Source organism: Malaya genurostris, chromosome 2 (assembly GCF_030247185.1).
Source record: "Malaya genurostris strain Urasoe2022 chromosome 2, Malgen_1.1, whole genome shotgun sequence".
Lineage (NCBI taxonomy): Eukaryota > Metazoa > Arthropoda > Insecta > Diptera > Culicidae > Malaya > Malaya genurostris.
The window spans coordinates 320,295,320-320,318,149 of NC_080571.1; positions in this window are offsets into that span (position 1 = coordinate 320,295,320).

Here is a 22,830-nt window from a genome sequence, read left to right on the forward strand (position 1 = left end):
ACTGACATTGCTTCTTCACGAATTGAAGACACAAAATATCAAACAGTGATGTTTCATGTCCAAAATGAAGCTAGAGAATTATTTTTAAAAAAGACGAATTTGAATCGATGACAATAAAGAAAAGTAGAATTATTTTGTGGAAATGAAAAGCGACAAAAAATTAACACAGTGTCTGCCTGCCCAATTATTGCCATAGCAAAGTATTCAACCATATAAGATCAGACTTTGAATACGATGGGTTCAGAAGAGAGTCGTAAACTACGAGCCGCTTCCGAGGGCTCATAACATCAGTCAACTACTAAACCGATTCGTTTGAAGTGGAAATTGTAAGAAAACCGACAAAAATATAACCCCACACAAGAGTTCGCCGTTTTTTATCACGACCACGCTCGTTCACACCGTTCAAAAACTACTAGCCTTTTTTTTTACTTACTTGAATTGTAATAAAAGGTTCTGAAAAGTGTTTTTAACCGTTTCTTTCGTTTGAAACGACCAAACCGTTTTGAATTAGGTATATCGCTAGCAGCTTCATGTAAAAATTTTCGTGCGCGCTTTTTGGAAACACTCTACTGGCGTTCATTCGATTTGAGAAGATCTACCTTTGGTATGCTCGATAAAATTTTGCGAAACAGTATCGTGAGTTATAGTGTTCCAATTCTGAATTTTTGCGATTTGGTTGCCGTTTTCATCCAATTATTGTCTTGTGGTTCCGTATCATCGATTTCAGGATGTTTTTGAGCATTTAAGGTTGTCCAATTCGCGATTTGACAAGCCAAGATATTAAATGTTGGTGGGCAGAATGCTTTCGTTCAAAAATGTCTTAACAATTATCAATTCACTGTTTGAATCTAATTATTTTGTGGTGGTTGACTTTCTTCCAACGCTAGCATACTTCGGAAGTGTGTTTCGTCATGCTGATGCGACAAAATCACGATCCGCTATTACACGTATGAGAAAAAAAAGGAGTGCCCGATAATGAATTGAGTGCTTCGAAGCGGCCAAAGGAAGCTGAATTGTTCTGAAAGGTACTAGCGTCGGTTTTTGTGGCTTTTCAAGGAATACTTCTCGTGATTTATCTCCGAAAAAAAAGTCAAAATAATCAACAGCACAAACTACCTCGCATTATTGAAATGTTCAATCGTTCCGAAACGGTCTCACATGAAACAAAAAAATCGTTTTATCGTCACTTTAGAGCAATCATGATAAAATCAGCTCCATTTACTTCCCCATTCGAAATATTTGCATAATTTGGTTTACTCGGGCTGTTATTTGCTCCCACAGCTAGAATATAAGACTCATCAATAAAAAAAACCGTTTTTAATCCACCTAGTGGTCTAAAGATGCCTTTCTCATATTACTTATATTTTCAGACACATCACTAGAAGATTCTGTTAAGATGTTTTCTTTCCAACTTGAATAAAATCAGGAACTTTCGTCGGGTATAAATAACCATAACCTTTTCAATTTGTAGATCTAATTATGGCAATTCTGCACGATTTACAAAATTGAACAATGCTGTGTGCTAGGTGGTGAGGTTTTCTTCTTCCGTACCAGCACGTACCGATGCGTACCGATTTTGCATCATTTTCTATGACAGTTTGATCGTTTTGATACTCATCGCCCTATAATAAAATAGCTGGATGAAGTTGTACAGTATCTTTTAAGATACTGAGAGCTTTAGTTTGAATCATAATTTGAGAAAATCGATTCAACCGTTCCTGATAAATCGAAGTGAGTTCCGTTTCCGGAGCTTTTCTTTACTATTACCGGTGCATTCGGAAGCGGAAACCGGAAACTAGTACCCATGTAGCAATTAAAACTTGTTAAAATCGTCATGTTTCAAAAATGCTACGGAACGGTTATTCATGTTAGATGTGTTTGACAAATGATTTTACATGTTTTGGTAACAAATGTTAAAATCATCACATTACTGCTTGTGAAACCAAGTCAAAAACCTAAAAGAATTAAGTTCCGCATCGTTTTTTTTAAAATGATTCTACAATAAGTTCATTTGAGCAGCTTCATTTCCGGTTTCTACTTAACCAATATTACTGCTATGAAACATATCAAACAAGAAACTTATTCCACATCATACAAGCAAATTGCGCTTTTTCAATCGCACAATTGTTGCGAGAAGAGTGAAGAAATACAATGCTAGGACAATGTTTGCTACTTGGGTAGTCCCCAAGTAGATTTATATATCCCCTAACTAACAAGATCTGCCAACTTGATGAATTTAGCAGTAAGTTTTATGAAAATTTGCACATCGTTTCGCCATCACTTTTGAAAAAATACTCATGAAATTGAACCGAAAGTTGGATCTGGATCAACTTTTCTGTGACTTTTTAAAAGCATTTCAAGACCTTTTATTGGCGTCTTAGTTTGTAAAAATCGGTTTAGAAGTTTTCTGAAAAAATTTTGTGCGCATTTTCTCATAGATTTCACATATTATCTTGTAAGTCCGGAATTTGAAGTCGGATAAAGATAAAATTCAATAGCGAGCTGTGGGACCATGAGACCTTTCATTTGAATCTAAGTTTGTAAAAATCGGCTCAGCCATCTATGAAAAAATCGAGTGACATTATTTGTCACCTACACACACAGACATTTTGTGATTTCGACGTACTGAGTCGAATGGTATATGACACTCGGTCATCCGGGTTTCCGTTCAAAAGTCGGTTTTCATAGTGATTGCATAGCCTTTCTATATGAGAAAGCAAAAACTACGTAGAATAGCCCTATGTAATTATTCGACATTTTACCCTGCGTTTTTTCTCGAATGCGTGCGGAAAAACGCGGAATTCGATGAAAATATCTCTTGAGTGAAGCGAACGGTGAACGAAACAAACCCACTAATGGTGCCGTCCGCTAATTAATATAGCAAAATGATTTTCATTTTTAGTAGAGGCTCTATTTGAACGCAACACACACACACACACACACACACACACACACACACACACAGAGAGAGAGAGAGAGAGAGAGAGAGAGAGAGAGAGAGAGAGAGAGAGAGAGAGAGAGAGAGAGAGAGAGAGAGAGAGAGAGAGGAGAGAGAGAGAGAGAGAGAGAGAGAGAGAGAGAGAGAGAGAGAGGAGAGAGAGAGAAGAGAGAGAGAGAGAGAGAGAGAGAGAGAGAGAGAGAGAGAGAGAGAGAGAGAGAGAGAGAGAGAGAGAGAGAGAGAGAGAGAGAGAGAGAGAGAGAGAGAGAGGTGCGTGTGTGTGTGTGACAGGTAGATCGACCTCGTCATCATCTTCTTTTAATGTCAATTATGTTAGTACAACAGGTAGAAATCTACCACTTAATTCTTCTAATGTAAATAATCAAAACACAGGACCGCCTTGCAGTTCATCTTCTATAACGAAAACAATTTATTGATAGGTAGATCGGCCAAATCATCTTCTTTAATGTCAGTTCTAAATATTGCTTCAATGCCATTCGCTTCTTTAAATGAAGTCGATTTAGGCGATATAACTGAAAATAAAATGATCTACCTACAAGATCAACTTTTTTAAATGATCAGTCAGATCTGGATCAACAATCATCCGAATGAATTCGGTTTAAAGCATTTCAAATCGGATGGAAAATTGCAAATAATATTATAATGAATTTAAAATTTAACAGTGATGTTAAATAATTATATCATTATTTTAAATTGGAATGCTCGATCTTTAAAATCGAGTGAAGACGAATTTTATAATTTTCTAAAAGTTCACAAAATTCATATTGCCATTGTGACAGAAACTTTTCTTAAAACAAAATGAAAATGATTTTGAAGCGTCCTCCCTGGTTTAGTACAAATGAGTTACACAGACTCACAAATATAGAACCATTAGATGTAATGTCACATAATATTATAAGCAAATTCCGACAAAAATCGATGCAATCTTCAATTGAATCGATTCGCTCTCTTTATTGGTTAGTAAGTTAGTATATAAGTTCCTTTTTCCCATTACACAATACACGTAGGTTAGAATTTTCCCTACACAAAAATCTCAGAATTGCGGAAGCAAATGATGTCTTCATGGTAATAACAAAATCATGTATATAATAGGGCTGAAAAGTCACCACTTGTGGCTGAACACTCAATTTCAATCTTAATAATTTAATTTTAACTCATATTTCAACAAATAGATATTTAAAAAAAATTTAAAAAAATATAAAAAATCGTGATAATGACTGAGAAAAAGGGGAAATTTAGAAATTGCTTATTACTAATTGATATTTCCACCTCGGTTATCTAAAGCATATAGTTATACCTTACGAATCGATGCGTACAAATATTTCCAAGCAGTAGGTGTAATGCAATTGGAAATCTGTTTAAAATTGTTTATGGTACAAACATCCGAAACCTGATCCTTGTTTCTACGGTTTTTGTATCCGTTTTTTTGACTTTGCACCCAAATATAGAAAACAAAGACGTTCTGCATAAAAAAAACACAACTCTCACAGGAAATTCAGCGACGCGCGAGGAGAGTTATTTTTCAGACCTTTCGAAAAATTACTTTTCGGGGAGATAAAAAAGATGAAAAATCTCTGGAATAAGTGTATCACTCTAAAAAAATTGAAAAAAGTTTACTCAAAGAAATCATTTGAAATCGTCAATATTTTTTATATCGATAAGACATTTACTGCTTGGCATAAGTAAATGACGAGCAAAAGCCACCCTTTTGAAAGAGTGAATTGAATTCACATCTTGGATGCATAAATTAACAAAAAACTAAGCATTTCAGCTCTCATTTTAGCCTCAAAGGTAAGTATTTGAAAAATTAGATTTGAGTGTTTTCCCACCGGATCCCCTTAGCAATTGTTTATACCCATTCTTAAATAAATTGTAACAATTGATCCACATTAATTCATCAACTGTTGAATTTTGCCTCACCATTGAACATTTTAGATTTTCAGATAACTCTGTAATAAGATCCAGCCAGAATTCACCAAACAATTTTAAGTACGAATGCCCTAATTAAGTATATGACAAGGTAATGAAAATTCAGCATCGGTTATTTGAAAAACAAAAACGAGTACGAAAAAAACCGTAGCTAAAGTTTAATCCCAAACTGTCCCAAACCAGTTGATTTTATCAGAAAATTAGTCGAATATGCTCATCGGGAGAACAATGATAGCGACATAAACGCTTATTGTCCTTCGCATGTGCTCAATCGCGTCAGAAAACGACTGCTCATGACATAGATCCTCGAGTGTCTGGTAGCAAAAGAAAAGGCACTCCTTCCAGTGTGACCATTATCGTCAACGCAGTGAACCACAAATGCTATTGTATGATAACGACAACGTTATCGTCGGAGGAACCGACTAGTGAACGGCAGGATTCGTTCCGGTGGAGAGAAAAAAAAAACCGTTCCTTTAATGACGAGCCACCAGCAACTCTAGTTTTCCATTTAAAAAATAAGAGATTCCAGTTTTCTATACCTTCTCCGATTTTGAGCTTGCCATGGCTTAAGGAGAAGCTAATTTAACATTACCGGTTGAACATCTACAGTCTAGTATTGATTTGAAATCTAGGTTAAAAATGTTTCCGAAGAAAAACTGCCTCTTTAAATTTTTCGAGCACCCCTCGCAGCTCTACCGCCAGATTACGCAACCGGGCTGGAAGTAGATGGCAGTTCCTTTTCCATCCAAGTAGGCTCTTCCACAGAACATGGAACATGGAACCTGGGTACCCTTGGGGCTATGAAATAATTAGGAAAGACAAAACTCGAAGGCTCAAATGTCGAAGCTAGTCTAAGCTTGACGTAATTTGTTCAGGTGTATCAAGCTCATTCGAAACAATCTTCTCACACGGAAGATGGACACAAGCCGAACACTGACTGGCTGCAGACATGGTACCAATTTATATGAAAAAAAACTTTAATTGGCCGCTCCTTGCCGGAACGTAGAAGAGAATCCGCCTACTAGACAGCCGGGATAACATGCATTTAAACTGCCCTCCCACACTGGACGAACGTATCTTCCTGAGTTCCGTTTCAGTTTTTATTTTGTTTATATATTTAACCGTTGTGCACTCGAAAAAAAAAACACCTTTAACCACCCGAATGGGTACCCGGGTACCCATTTTTTTAAATCGCTGTAAGTTGAGCATTTTTCAACCGATTGAAGTAATTTTAGCACTGTTGGATTCAGGAACTTAAGCTCTTTGGGATTGGTACCCATAAAGATGGACATGGTGCTCCTGGTTCCCAGGAACCCGGATATCCTAAATGAGTTCCGACATCGAGGCATTTATACACGGATTTCACGTATTTTTGTAATCTTATCTAAGAATTGCTATATGAAATCAAGTGCTATGCTGAGTTGTTATGTTTATATATTTCAGGGGGCATCCGTTATGTACGTAACATAAAATTTTGAATTTTTCTACCACTCCTTTCCCCCTTTGTCGAGCATTTCTCAATCTTTTCACCATGTATTGTCACGTATTTTTGAAACCTCTCCCCCCTAAACGCGTGACGTACTTTATGTATGTTCCCTTATATACTTCACTTTCTTATCTTCAGTTTGAAAATTATTATGTACTTCAGGCCTATTGCGAGGAGCACGCAATACCAAATTTTGTGTTATGTATGCAATGTAATTAAATGCAATCAAAATTAGTGAAAGCAGTAGTAAATTTCAGGTAATAAAAATATAAGGAGTGTAATGAAAATGTAACAAAAACAATAAATTTTGAAATTGAACATGTAATCAATTCGGTCTGCGTGCCCCTCGGCCTCAGGCGATGTAAATATGTATAAGTGAGATGTCCTGCAACAGTTGGCAGCGTTGTGTATTCTACATATGTTTCATTTTGGTACGGCCTTTCTCAAATAGCTGGTTTGGAAAAGTTTCAAATTAGTAAATGACATTTATGGTGGAAAACACAAGTGTCGGAACATTCTACGGAAATCCGGATTAACGGGAACCAGAAGAACCTACTACAGCAATATACACGGCCATCGAAAAGTGGATAAATTTCTGAATTTACCCGTACTGAAAAAATTCAAATCGGATGGAATTTGCCTTAGTTACAAGCATTTTTATTTGTGGGTACCCGGGTACCCATTCGGGTGTTTACGTAATAAAAAAAATTTGAGCCCCCCCATTCGACCCCCCTTACTGTAAAATGAAAAGTCAAAGCATGAGAAGTTATGGTCCAACTAGTTCTTGGAATTGACCGAATTGCAGAATCTTAGTTTAAACCTAACTCAGAAATTTCTTATTTTGAAATTCGAAAAGGTACCCGGGTACCCATTCGAGTGCATAAGGGTTAACCAAAGCTTCCGGGCGCGTCTGGCGCAGCAAGAAAACTTGTCGGACGGAATTGCTACAGAATCGCTTCAAGAAAGAAGCAAACTGTTTTTATAGCATTGGATGGTTTTAATGAAACGAAATTTGATCTGGAGCAAATACCGTTGAAGTTGGTTGTTTCGAACAGTCTATCTGGAGGGGGAAACCTGCCCGCCGGGAATTCAGAACAGTGGAAGTTTTGTATCCGTAATGTTATGTCTATTTAAATTGAATGATAGTTGATACAATGCAGTAAGCAAAGCACAGGTAACAACATCCTATGAATAACTTAATCTTCTAGGGCAGTCGCTTTTTAATCTACAAGATAAACCCATTGTGAGTGCTACGATCTTACTGACACCAACCATCCATCCAGACTAAGACCAAGTGTATTAGTTGTAATTTGTCGATACAGAAAATAATTAATTTTGAATGAAATTTGATTTCTTTTCTATTTATAGTACATATTACCCTTTGGACATATTTCGTCCGGCTTTCAGACGAAATTTAGAAACCATCATTAATTTTTTTTTTCTGAAGCAAAACAGTCAACGAACCATTTTACGAATTTAGCAAGGTACTGCTCTGAAATCGAGTGTCTTATCGATGCAAAACAGGTAATAGTCGGACGGGGCGAAGTCTGGAGACTACCGTGGGTTCGATATTTTACATCAATTAAATTTCTTCAACGTGTCTCCTTGAGATAAATAAAATTTCAAACTATTGAACAATAGTCTAAAGTTGAACGCACGAGTGAAAAGTATAAGGGCTTTAAGCAAAAATAATCATTAAAGTGTTTCACACATGGGCTAAAAAGTCCCGGGCCTAACAAAGAGAACACGTTTTTTTTATTCAAAACTAACTTTATTCATCTCCGTAATCTCCATCGAGAGCAACGCAATCATTCCAGCGCCGCTCTAACATTTGAATACCACTTTTGTGGAACGATTTATCTTTTGCCTGAAAATAGTCCTCAGTTTCAGCGATAACCTCTTCATTCGTGCGAAATTTCTTACCGACGAACATTTTTTTCAGGTCTGCGAACGGCCAGTAGTCGCTGGGAGCCAAATCCGGCGAATACGGTGCATGTGGAAGCAATTCAAAGCACAATTAATGTAGTTTTGCCATGGTTTTGATTGACTTGTGACACAGTGCGTTGTCTTGATGAAACAAAAACTTTTTCTTTGACATATACGGTCGTTTCTTTACAATTTCAACTCTTCAATAGTGCTACATTATATTCACTGTTAATGATATTTTCTTTTCACAACATAGTCGATTAATATTACAGCACGCACATCCCAAAATACTGAGGCCATTGTTTGGGCTTTCGGGCGCTATGGACGAGATTCACCAGTTATTTAAGAGATATTTTATTCAGGCCTGTTTGCGTACAAGCTTTACGTGGCCGATTTAGCTGAGTTTTTAGATGACAATTTCTTTGTATTGGATCTCGTTGTCACCCTTTTGCTAGGGGGAGAGGAGCTTCCATTTTCCTCCTGCGAGGATTGAGGGACAGTTTGTTCGTGGTTCGTCTCGTCATCCATTGCCGTGGTATTGTTGTTGATTTCGTTGCTAGTTGCTGTAGATGCGCCTTGTTGTACATTGTTTGCAGTTGCTGGTTGGTTGGATGGTAAGCTGTTAACTGCAGCTGGTGTACTTTGTTCTATAGGGGTTACGTTGGATGGTTTCGTTGAAGGGGATACTTCCCTGTTGTTGGTGACTGTCACAGGTGTACTGGGGATGCTTGGGGTTGATGTGAAGGAAGCACCGTTGTCCTTTGGAATAGTTGTCTCCTTGTCCGGTTTATCACATGGCTTACCGTAGTGAACAGCTTTTTGACAATATTGACATGATCTGATTGTCATAGGTAACAAGTGATTTGCACGGTATTCATGTATCCTGACCAAATGTCACATAAGAAGGTATAGGCCTCCTCAAGCGCATGCGTAACAAACGTACGCCATTTAGAATACCGGGGAAAAAATTCTTCCACTTTTCTTTTTCGATAGAGAGAATCTCTCCGTATTGGGACATAGTTGCGCGAATATAAGGATCGGGGACGCATGAGGGTAGATCATGCTCACGCACTTCTATAGCACTATCTTCCATATACACCGGAATGTTGTACTTGATATTTTCATGCTCCACATAGTGCATATTATTATTGTCTTCAGCGAATTGAATTGCATCCAACTCTTTATAGAACTGGATATAAACAACATTATTGGTCTTATTGCATTGAAGTAAATGCAAACGTTTAATGTCAAGATGCATTTGCTCCGTAAGCAAACCTTCAAGTTCTCGTATCGAAGGTCGAATTTGGCACTGTCTGAAGTCAACAATAATTGTATTCTTTCGTACCGGCGGTAGCTTTTGTTCGTTTGGTTCAATCATTTTCGAGGTCTATTGTTCACTACACAATACTGTACTTGGTTTCTTCTGTCCCCAACGTAAGCAGTTTTGTTTTATCGACTGACTTGGATGAGATGTAAACTCGAACTGAGATTCACCAGATGCTGTGCACTCAGTTGACGATCGTATTAATTTCGAAGTGAAGTGATCAATCCATGTTTCATCCATTGTCACATATCGAGGCAAAAATTCCGGTTTGTTAAGTTTAAACATGGCCAAACACTACTTAGAATCACTAACATGTTCTCTTTTTTGGTCAACAGTGAGCAAACGCGGCACGCACTTTGAATAAAGCTTTTTCATAGTCTAATGCTCATACAATATAAAGCCAACTCGTTCTTTTGATATCTTTCCGATGTCAGCTATTTCACGCAACTTCACTTTTCGATCACTCAAAACGATTGTGTGGATTTTTTATGTTTTCTGGTGTTACCGCCTCATTTGGATGTTCACTGCGTTTCGCATCATCGGTGTCTCTACGACCACGTTTGAAGTCAGCAAACCAACGTTTTATTGCTGTTTCTGGTGGAGCACAGTCTTCATAACACTTTTCAAGCCGTTGCTTCGCTCGAACGGTATTTTTTCCATCAAGAAGCAGTGTAAATTGAAATATGTAATTGTTTTAGATCCATTGACCTGAAAATAACGAGTCACTCTTAGCACGATAACACACAAACTAATGCAGAGGATATCATGAAATTTAAACAGCTGTCTTTTAAAGGTTAGTATTAACTGAAAAAAGGTGGCTACAATAAAACTAGCGCCATCTATGTATGTGATATGCCCAAGGCTTTTGAGTCACTGTATTAGCCATCACCATTACGAATTTAACCTTTACAGACTTTTAAACCTTTAGACCTTTAGACCTTTAGACCTTTAGACCTTTAGACCTTTAGACCTTTAGACCTTTAGACCTTTAGACCTTTAGACCTTTAGACCTTTAGACCTTTAGACCTTTAGACCTTTAGACCTTTAGACCTTTAGACCTTTAGACCTTTAGACCTTTAGACCTTTAGACCTTTAGACCTTTAGACCTTTAGACCTTTAGACCTTTAGACCTTTAGACCTTTAGACCTTTAGACCTTTAGACCTTTAGACCTTTAGACCTTTAGACCTTTAGACCTTTAGACCTTTAGACCTTTAGACCTTTAGACCTTTAGACCTTTAGACCTTTAGACCTTTAGACCTTTAGACCTTTAGACCTTTAGACCTTTAGACCTTTAGACCTTTAGACCTTTAGACCTTTAGACCTTTAGACCTTTAGACCTTTAGACCTTTAGACCTTTAGACCTTTAGACCTTTAGACCTTTAGACCTTTAGACCTTTAGACCTTTAGACCTTTAGACCTTTAGACCTTTAGACCTTTAGACCTTTAGACCTTTAGACCTTTAGACCTTTAGACCTTTAGACCTTTAGACCTTTAGACCTTTAGACCTTTAGACCTTTAGACCTTTAGACCTTTAGACCTTTAGACCTTTAGACCTTTAGACCTTTAGACCTTTAGACCTTTAGACCTTTAGACCTTTAGACCTTTAGACCTTTAGACCTTTAGACCTTTAGACCTTTAGACCTTTAGACCTTTAGACCTTTAGACCTTTAGACCTTTAGACCTTTAGACCTTTAGACCTTTAGACCTTTAGACCTTTAGACCTTTAGACCTTAGGACCTTTAGACCTTTAGACCTTTAGACCTTTAGACCTTTAGACCTTTAGACCTTTAGACCTTTAGACCTTTAGACCTTTATACCTTTAGACCTTTAGACCTTTAGACCTTTAGACCTTTAGACCTTTAGACCTTTAGACCTTTAGACCTTTAGACCTTTAGACCTTTAGACCTTTAGACCTTTAGACCTTTAGACCTTTAGACCTTTAGACCTTTAGACCTTTAGACCTTTAGACCTTTAGACCTTTAGACCTTTAGACCTTTAGACCTTTAGACCTTTAGACCTTTAGACCTTTAGACCTTTAGACCTTTAGACCTTTAGACCTTTAGACCTTTAGACCTTTAGACCTTTAGACCTTTAGACCTTTAGACCTTTAGACCTTTAGACCTTTAGACCTTTAGACCTTTAGACCTTTAGACCTTTAGACCTTTAGACCTTTAGACCTTTAGACCTTTAGACCTTTAGACCTTAGGACCTTTAGACCTTTAGACCTTTAGACCTTTAGACCTTTAGACCTTTAGACCTTTAGACCTTTAGACCTTTAGACCTTTAGACCTTTAGACCTTTAGACCTTTAGACCTTTAGACCTTTAGACCTTTAGACCTTTAGACCTTTAGACCTTTAGACCTTTAGACCTTTAGATCTTTAGCCCTTTAGCCCTTTAGACCTTTAGACCTTTAGACCTTTAGACCTTTAGACCTTTAGACCTTTAGACCTTTAGACCTTTAGACCTTTAGACCTTTAGACCTTTAGACCTTTAGACCTTTAGACCTTTAGACCTTTAGACCTTTAGACCTTTAGACCTTTAGACCTTTAGACCTTTAGACCTTTAGACCTTTAGACCTTTAGACCTTTAGACCTTTAGACCTTTAGACCTTTAGACCTTTAGACCTTTAGACCTTTAGACCTTTAGACCTTTAGACCTTTAGACCTTTAGACCTTTAGACCTTTAGACCTTTAGACCTTTAGACCTTTAGACCTTTAGACCTTTAGACCTTTAGACCTTTAGACCTTTAGACCTTTAGACCTTTAGACCTTTAGACCTTTAGACCTTTAGACCTTTAGACCTTTGGACCTTTAGATCTTTAGACCTTTAGTCCTTTAGACCTTTAGACCTTTAGACCTTTAGACCTTTAGACCTTTAGACCTTTAGACCTTTAGACCTTTAGACCTTTAAACTTTTAGACATTTAGACCTGTAGAACTTTAGAGCGACCTAAAAACCGACTTCTGCAGCTTCCTGGTTAAAATTATCATGCGGCAACCGAAAAAAAGGGTGGCGGTGATTTTCTAACCCTTTGAGGTGCCGAAGTTTGCAATTAAATATCTCTTTTGGCAGGCCACCTATGGCTTGGAAAGCTCCATTTGTACCATCAACCGGAAAATATATGTTCAAGAGTATCTGGAAAAACGAAAGTCATAATGACGTAAAAATTCGAAACGAATGCACCTTCTTTCAGTTTATCCTTTAAGACAACATATTAAATGGAGATATCAGGTCATACTCAAATGTACAGTTCAAAACTGAAATTTCATGGCTGAATATTTTCATGTCACAAATATTTATATTTCGAAAACAATTATCTCAGAAAGTTGCGAATCGTAGTAGACTAAACAAGTTAACTTTGAAAAAACGTTTAATCGACATTGAAAACTCGAAGAAATGGTTTGTATCCAAGAATTCTGTGATTTTTTTAAAAACATTTTTCAGTCCTGCCCTTGTGTTATCTTTTCGTAAGATAACACGTCTCAAGCAGCCACCAATCTTACTAAATTTTGAGGATCTTTGTAATGGTTTATGAATACTGCCCGAAAATAGATTATGACTGAGGGAGAGTTTCAGTTCAGTTTTGCGGGGTAATAATAATAACATAAAAATATCCAGTTTTGGTTATCAAAATTGTTTAGCATTGGCGACTCCCATCGACGTCTGAATTCCAAACATCGTCTTCGAAATTAAATTTAGCAGCATCAAGTGGTGATCCGAAATAAGCAGAGTAAGCCATTTTTTCAAAATTTATGGAATGCTTCAAACGACTGAAATTGAATGATCTGCGGTACAGATTGGTCCACCATCCCCCGTATTCTCCAGACCTGGCCCCCAGCGACTATTATCTATTTCCAAACTTGAAAAGGTTTCTCCAGAGAAAGAAATTTTCGTCGAATGTTGAGGTCATTGCAGAAACGGAAGCCTATTTGGAAGCCCTTGACAATTTTTTTTTTCAAGGGGCATCAAAATGTAGGCGAACCGATGGGCCAAGTGTATCGCTCTAGATGGAGAATGAAGAAGTTTTCGCGGTAAAAAAATGACTTTTTCTTTGTTAGGCCCAGGACTTCTCATTCAATGTAAAACATCACATTGAATCACTTCGTATCACTCCACACTCAGTTAGTCATATTTCTGCTCGTTTTTTAATCCGTCTCCAACACTATCTGTCTTCGGGAAGAAACTTTCTAGTCCTTTCAAATAAAATTCCTAATATGTTTCGAATCACAACACTACCCAACTCAAAATTGACGAATCATCCTTATACTATGGCGGATGTGACCATCACGACACGACAGCAGCCGATCGAACAGGACGATAAAGTTACAATTCAATTAACGGCAAAACGAACAACTTTAATTGAAAGCCAGGCTCAAAATGTGTCCCCAAAACACCGGCAACCGTCGGCTTAGGCGTCGAGATTTATGTGTTTCCATTGACGAAGCACATTTTCCACCCCGTCCATCCGGTGCCAACATTTACGGGATAATGGCTTCTTCCGGCCTCCCAAGAGTCGTTATTACTGAACCGTTGTGGCAGCGTTTCTAGAAGGAACAAAAAATTTTCATAGTCATATTTACGCTACATAAAATGCATGACAAACAGTGTACTTAAAGTTATCGATAACCGCACTGGATGTGGAGGATTTGGCCAAGAAGGTTTTCGCTCGTCATAAAACTAAGCTCCAGTGTCGTTTGCGTCGTCGTTGAACACGCAATAGAACGGAGTGCGATGAAACGGTTGCATTTTTCACCCGACCAGCCTCCCAGAAGTGACACGAAGTCTTCATTCTGTAGTGCACAGTAATGAAATTTAACAACCAATCGTTAACCAGTTTATAATCGTAAACAAGAACATACATTCATAACGCATAAATATTGATGGTAGCATAAATTACAAGCAAGATGATGTTTCCCGGGGCTGGTTGCATGGCTGCAACATCGTCAATTCTTTGGATAGTGCTTTCAATGTCGACATGAACAAATTTGTTTGAATGTTAACAGTTCGGCTGAAAAGTTCGTATCGTTTAATAGAAACACACATTTTTTTGCCAAAATTCGTTTTTATTATTCAACATAATTGCCATCAGAGGCGATACAGCGATTATAGCGATCTTCCAACTTTTTGATACCATTTTTGTAGTACGATTTGTCCTTTGCCTCAAAATAGGCCTCAGTTTCAGCGATTACCTCTTCATTGCTTCTAAATTTTTTACCAGCGAGCATTCTCTTGAGGTCTGAGAACAGGAAAAAGTCACTGGAGGCCAAATCTGGAGAATACGGTGGATGAGGGAGCAATTCGAAGCCCAATACGCTCAATTTCAGCATGGTTTTCATCGACTTGTGACACGGTGCATTGTCTTGATGAAACAAAAATTTTTTCTTCTTCAAATGAGGCAGTTTTTTTTAAATTTCGTCCTTCAAACGCTCTAATAACGCTATATAATAGTCACTGTTGATGGTTTTTCCCTTTTCAAGGTAGTCGATGAAAATTATACCATGCGAATCCCAAAATACAGACGCCATAACCTTACCGGCCGATTGTTGAGCCTTTCCACGCTTTGGGGTCGATTCATCGCGTGCAATTCACTCAGCTGACTGTCGATTGGACTCCGGAGTGAAGTGATGGAGCCATGTTTCGTCCATTGTTATATATCGACGAAAAAAATTGGTTTTATTTCGATATAACAGCTCCAAACACTGCTCAGAATCATCAATTCGTTGTTGTTTTTGATCGATTGTGAGTTAACGCGGCACCCATTTTGCACAAAGCTTTCTCATATCCAAATATTCGTGAATAATATGTCCAACACGTTCCTTTGATATCTTTAGGGTGTCAGCTATCTCGATCAACTTCACTTTACGGTCATTGAAAATCATTTTGTGGATTTTTTTCACGTTTTCATCGGTAACAGCCGCTTTTGGACGTCCACTGCGTTCATCGTCTTCGGTGCTCATATGACCAGTACGAAATTTTGCAAACCACTTACGAATTGTTGCTTCGCCCGGTGCGGAGTCTGGATAACACTCATCAAGCCATTTTTTGGTATCGGCGGCACTATTTTTCATCAAAAAGTAGTGTTTCATCAACACACGAAATTACTTTTTTTCCATTTTTTTCACAATAACAAAAGTAGCTTCACTCAAAATGCAATATCTCACAAACTAATAATCAGACAGCTGTCAAATTTATACACGTATCTTTTGAAGGTTGGTACTACTGAAAATGGTATGGATTTAATTCTAGTGTCGCCCTCTCATAGAAACGATACGAACTTTTCAGCCGATCTGTTAAATGAATGAATTTGATTACCATTCGGTTGGTTGGACAAGTTTTCGATGACTATAGCCGGGTTTGCATATGAAAAATTCTTTGGGGGCTGAACATTCATATTGTTATAGCGCATTTGAAAACAAAGACTTGGATTGGAGACAATTTGCCCAAGATTTCAACCCTTCAACAGCCGTTCGACACCGAAGTGATTGGTGTAAGATTTAATTATTATATTTTCAACAAAAATTAAATCTCTACTGAATAAATTCTCAACTGAGAAATAATGACTGCAATATGTACGATGCACAAGAGATGGTCAATATGAACAACAATATTTTTTCCACATTCCAAATAGTGATTACTGGGTCATTACACAAATTAAACCCAATAAAACCCTTGCTTACCATGAATTTTATGGGAGCAACAGGAGCGCAGTATTTTGCATGTCTCAAACACACAGCAGGCGCCACGTTTGAATTGGGGTAGCGATTACCTGCGCTCCTGTTACTTCTGCGTATGACAGAAGCGCCCAACGCGCTCTGAAAATTTTCCGAATAGTTTAGTTTTTGTTCATCGGCAAATTTATTCATTTAGTCTTCTGCAAAGGGTTGAGATATAATGGCTATAAAAAATCAGATAGGATATGGCACCTAGTGTCATATCCTTAAAGGGTCACATAAATAGTGTGGACTTTGCGTCTGCTTAGCGGTTCAAATTGAACTGTTGGGCGGAGATGACGGTTCAATTTGAACTGCTTTAAGCACTGATGAGCCGAAATCGAAACTAAATATGTACTTTACGTACAAACCAAAAACCACTAAATGTATAAAAATCATTTCCCAAAAATCTTCGAGAATCATATCAGATATAGTCAATGTGTGAACTTTTCCCTTAAATACATTGAAGCAAAAGAAGAAACGCGAGAAAATCTTGCTCGAGCATCTCGAAAATCCGTAGCAAAACACGTCGGTCAGAGTGCGAAAGCAGCAACTGTACATGAAGATGCCGCCGTAGTTCGTTTGCGCGGTACAGTATGATTAAGGCTACGTAGAGACAGTTAGCAAGATAAGCGCTTCCAGCACCACAAAAGTTTGGGCCAAAGCTACACAAAACCCCGAAAGATGCGCATAGATGCTGTTGAAGGCGAACTATTCTGCGACGAGGAAAGTTACCGAGGAGACTATGCAAAACTTTATGGATGAAAAAAATAGACCCAGCAATTCGCATTCGTTGAAACGGCAACTCGAGTGAGTATGTTCTAATCCACCTAGTGGTGTAAAGATGCTTTTATCATATGTCAAATATAATATGTTGGTATTGTTCAAAATAATTTTCTTAGAATCTGGAAAGAAAACAAAACAGTTCGTTTGGGCATCAACTAGTATAACCAAAAAAAAAGAAACAGTTCTGTAATAGGTTAATCTATCTCTAAGGAAACGAAGTGAGTTTCACTATTTCAGGTGCTTCCAGAACCGGAATCCGAGTGCCGGTATACTCAAAGTCAGTTCGTTTGGCCGGGACTAACATGGCACACAAATTGAATTAGTTTTAAGCTCAATTCTGAAGATTTTTTTACACTTTCTGCATCGTCACTTTACACAACGGTTTGAATATTCAAGCACTTATTACTCCATAATTTCGGAACTGGATGTCAAATCCTGATAAAACTCTAGAGCAAGACATACGAATCGGAATAGTTTTCAGTAAAGTTACGAAGAATTTTTACTTTCTTTATATCGTAACTTTGACTGAAGGCTTGCTGTACGCAATGCGTAGATTTTTGCACTCACTTGAACACTGCCTTCCATGTTTAAACTTGTAAACACTAAATTGTACTCAAGTTTGTACACAAGTGCAGTGTACAAGTTTGAACGACGTACTTTACACATTTGTGCGCAAAGCTGAGTACGAACATCAGATTTGTACATCAGTGTGCCCTACGGTGTGAGTTCAGTAGTGGGTTCGAGCTTCGCTCTTTGCAAAACTGAAATTAGAGTGAAATTAGAAACATAAAGAAGTAAAGTTTAAACTCTGTTTTAAATCACATTCTCATATTACTCATTTTCTCACATGTTACAATTAAATTCTTCAAAATACCTTCTGTAGATTCAGGAGACAAAAAAATTGTTCAGAAAATAACATAGAAGACCGAAAAATTTAAATAATTTAAATATCAACTTTAAAGAGTTTTTAGATAAGGATTTAAGTCTTCATTCGCATAAATGCTGGAAATTTTGATTATTATTCACCCCGCTAATTCCGAAATTCCGATTTGAAGGTTTTTTTTTATCAATATTTCCGGTACTAGTACAACCTGAATTGGGTTCCCGATATAGACGAAGCTGGCTCGTATGACCAACAACTAACAAGACTTACATATTAGAATACTCAAAGAAGGCTCACACTTGGATTCAACTGAAAGGTTCCGGATCCGGATTTACAGAGGGATGAGTCTTCAAAATTTCATTCTGTCATTAAGAGCGACGATGCAAGTGCCGATAGTAATCAAATTAAACTTTAAACCGGCATTTCGGAACTAAACGGGATTATGAACGTTGAAAATTTCGACCAGTTATGTGAATGAAGACTCAAATTCTAAAGTAGAAACTATTTAACGCTGATCTCTAATTTTTTAATTTTCCGGAAGCACCGAAACCAGTGAAGAAAAACTCCGAAAGAGGAATTCAATTTGATTTCTCAGTGTCTGAGTGTCGAAACTTTCAAACCGTCATATAAAATGACGATGCAAGACCGGTACGCACCGATACTACGCTGGTACGGAAGAAGGAAACACGACACCGCACACGAACGATGTACACAAGACATAGTAAAGAAAACGAAAGTCAACTCCGAAGCTCGGGTTTGAAAATACAAACTTGTCCATCGCCACCGAGCATGCATGAGCACGAGTTTTCAACCGTGTTGAATAAACCACTATGGTCTGTAACCAGGGCTTGATTTTGATTGAACACGGTGTTGTGCTTGGAAAAACAGCATAGCCACTTCACAGGAATAATAAATTTTCAATGAATTTAAAAAATATACATCGGAATTTAATGCTTCTCGATTGTATGAAATTTTCTCAGAGCTCCCATGTTATTTTGTGCATTACTCGACATTCAATCTACGAATTGTGATGAAATCGTATACAAGGTCTTTGCTTCGGATCTAAGAAGCAATACCCTGCTAGTGGTGTAATAATGTCTTTCTCATATTACTCATATTTTTAAAATTCAATCAATGCACAAACGGAAAAATGTATAGCCAGTGTTTGTGATTGCCGAAAATTTGACAAAAGCTGCTCGATATTTATCTATATTGTATACAACATTTTCAATACGGTAGAAGATGCTACAAGAACTCGAGTCTCTCAATGCATGAACCGCGAGAGAATTTTTCTACGTTTCTTCGCTCCACTTCACACTCTGGGTATTTCACGGCCCTCAAAAAAATTACAGTCTGATAATGATTGGTGCTGTGTGGAATTTACCAAGAGAGAATCGCAAGTTGATAATTATCGCAGAAGATCGAATTGATAATTTGACTTGATGATTCTCATACTAGGTTGCAATATTTAAAAACCCTTGAGTGGAGCATTCACATACATTTTCATAGGCACAACTTATACAAAGGTAATATGCACATAGTTAGAATAAGCGGCAATAGTAAAATGATTCTATCGCAATTATCCACTGCCCATACAGAATCGGATCGCGAAACGAGAATTAGCGACCGTTTGTCGCTTCAGAGAGAATCACCACATCAGCGTACTACCTCGTGATGTTCAGACAGGTCATCGCGAGAAATTTGCTCTCGCACTGGTGTCCATTGGATGTTAAATGAATCATACCGGTTTTTTTGTTTCTGAGATGATATCCGTCTCTCTTTGATGGCACTGATTGAATCGTGTGAAGAGTTGCTAGTGAGCGTTCTTTGATACGATAAAAGTCATCCTTGTATATGGCTAGTTCCAGGGATTTTTTTCGTGCTTCATAGTTTTGTATAGAAACACAGTTTTAAATTAAAATTTCTACACTTATCCGCTGTAATTCCGAAACTGAAATTTTTGAGCGATGATGCAAAAAAAGGAAAAACTCTTCTAAATTCGTCTCAAACATGTTTCCATTCGTAAACTGTAAGTTTTTTGTTTTATTTAAGGAAGGGTTTTGAAAAATCACACAGTAATATATGTGAAAGTTTGAGTAATATTAGTGTATTCCGCTAGGTGATTTACAACAGGTTTGTAATGGCCGTACTAATTTGAAACCGTCGCTTGGATGTAATAGTGCAACCAAATTGTATTGCTCTACAATTTTGAGAAAACGAACAAACTCGATGTTTAAACATATGTTCAAACTTAAGTTCACGTCCAGTTCGCTTTCACATCTCAAGTCAGTCGATAAAACAAAACCGCTTACGTTGGGGACAGAAGAAACCAAGTACAGTATTGTGTAGTGAACAATAGAACCAAACGAACAAAAGCTACCGCCGACACGAAAGAATACAATTATTGTTGACTTCAAGCAGTGCAAAATTCGACCTTCGACACGAGAACTTGAAGGTTTGTTTAAGGAGCAAATGCATCTTGACATTAAACGTTTGCATTTACTTCAATGTAATAAGACCAATAATGTTGTTTATATCCAGTTCTATAAAGAGTTGGATGCAAGTCAATTCGCTAAAGACAATAATAATTTGCACTATGTGGAGCATGAAAATATCAAGTACAACAGGAAGATAGTGCTATAGAAGTGCGGGTGCATGATCTTCCCTCAAGCGTCATCGATCCTTATATTTGAAAAATTATTTCCCAATACGGAGAGATTCTTTCTATCGAAAAAGAAAAGTGGTAGAATTTTTTCCCCGATATTCTAAATGGCGTACGTTTATTACGCATACATTTGAAGAGGCCTATACCTTCTTATGTGATTTTCGATCAAGATACAAGAATTCCGTGCAAATCACTTGTTACCTATGATAATCAGATGGCACATGTCAATATTGCCAAAAAGCTGTTCAATACGGTAAGCCATGTGATAAACTGGACAAGGAGACAACTACACCAATGGGCAACGGTGCTTCCTTCACACCAACCCCAAGCAACCCCAGTACACCTGTGACAGTCACCAACAACAATGAAACATCCCCTTCAACGAATCTATCATCATCGCCTATAGAACAAAGAACACCAGCTGCAGTTAACAACTTACCCTCCAACCAACCAGCAATTGCAACCAATGTACAACAAGATGCATCTACAGCAACTAGCAACGAAAAGAATACGGAAATCGACATCAATACCATCGATGCGGCGATTGATGACGAGACGAACCGCGAACAAACGTTCAGTTCAGTTATCTCCGTACTCGACGAAATGAAAATCGGCACGGTTTTCACAGTGATTGTATAATTTTCGATATTAGAAAGGCAAAAAGTAATATGTTTTTTACATAGCCCACCAAGGTTCGATGCACAATCGAGAACTAAAGGTCAGAAAATTTGGCTGACCACAAGGTTAAAATTATGAAAAAAAAGTTTGTATTTGTTAATAACAGATCAGGCCGATTTACACTCATTTTCGTTTGACCAATTTTCAATCGTACGTAAAACCCTCTGCTTTTTATGTCAACTACAAAAATAGTGGATTTATAACACTCAGTTACTCAGCTGATGAGTAACATCACAACCATCACGCAAGACTATGCTTAATCTACATCTTCCCAGGGGCTACTCCGGAATTGATGGCGAAAAGAACTCAGTGGGAATCACTGTTATAGATGGCATCAGCAGTCGTGAACAAATTATAGAATACGATTCCAAATGAGTTTTTTTACCATAATTTAGTACCGAAACCCTTGATTCCATTCACGTATTAGAACATTGGAAGTGTTTTTATAAACCAAAATATGTTGCAGTGAGATTCTGTAACATACTTAAATTTTAAAAAAATATACAAATCTGTTAAAATATATATTTCTTTTGGAATAAATTTTGTTAGAATCTATATTTGAAATAGATTTACTTTACAAACTACACTCAGTCACAATTTTACTTCTCCGTCGTTAGCCCGACAAAGACAATTGAGATTTATTATATCTTCCTGCGGCTGCGCTCAAATGGAACGTGATCAATGATATGACAGGCCATTATATTTAGCAACATAAATCATCAAATCATTCGAAATGGTCGATCGGAAAAATCACAGAATAAACGCAAACCAATTTTCCCTTAATTATAACTCGTTTGTTGAAAATTGAAACGGATTCGGTCTCCAACAAACAACCCGAAGACAATTCAGATGAGCAAACGAAACGAAGACAAAAAAAACTGCGAGAACAAACAAAACGGAAGCATCGCTTTCAGACAAACAAAATAAATGCACTTTTTTGTCCGTTCGGTTTAAGATTTATGCACTCATCTACTGCTCGTGGATTCGTGGACCACCCGCCAACTTGAAACTTTCTGGCAGGACGTTCCTTTCTTTCATATATTTTTTTTCATTTGCCGATTTGTTCACTGGTTCACTTGGTTATTTTTTTCATTTTTTCTTTTTTGAACGGGCATCATGAAATGCATATAGAATTTACCCATTTCCATCTCTCCATGACCACTGGCGCACGATGCTGGATGCTCCAATTTATTTAATGATCTTCTACTCACCTACTCCTACAGCACACTTTTTTTTTGTTTCACCCGGTCCAATCCAGCAACCCAGCGCCAGAAGCCGGAGGAACGGATTTCGTCGGACGGTTGAATTGAATAGTATCCGGTACCAGCTGAGGGAAATTTGCTACTTCATAATGTTTTCTCGACTATTCATGTGGAACAAATTGCTAAAATCTGTTCATAAATTATGGTCCAGCGAAACGTGAGGATAACGATTCGCACGACTTGATCGGAATATATTTCAGCATGGTTCTGTTTGAGTTGGT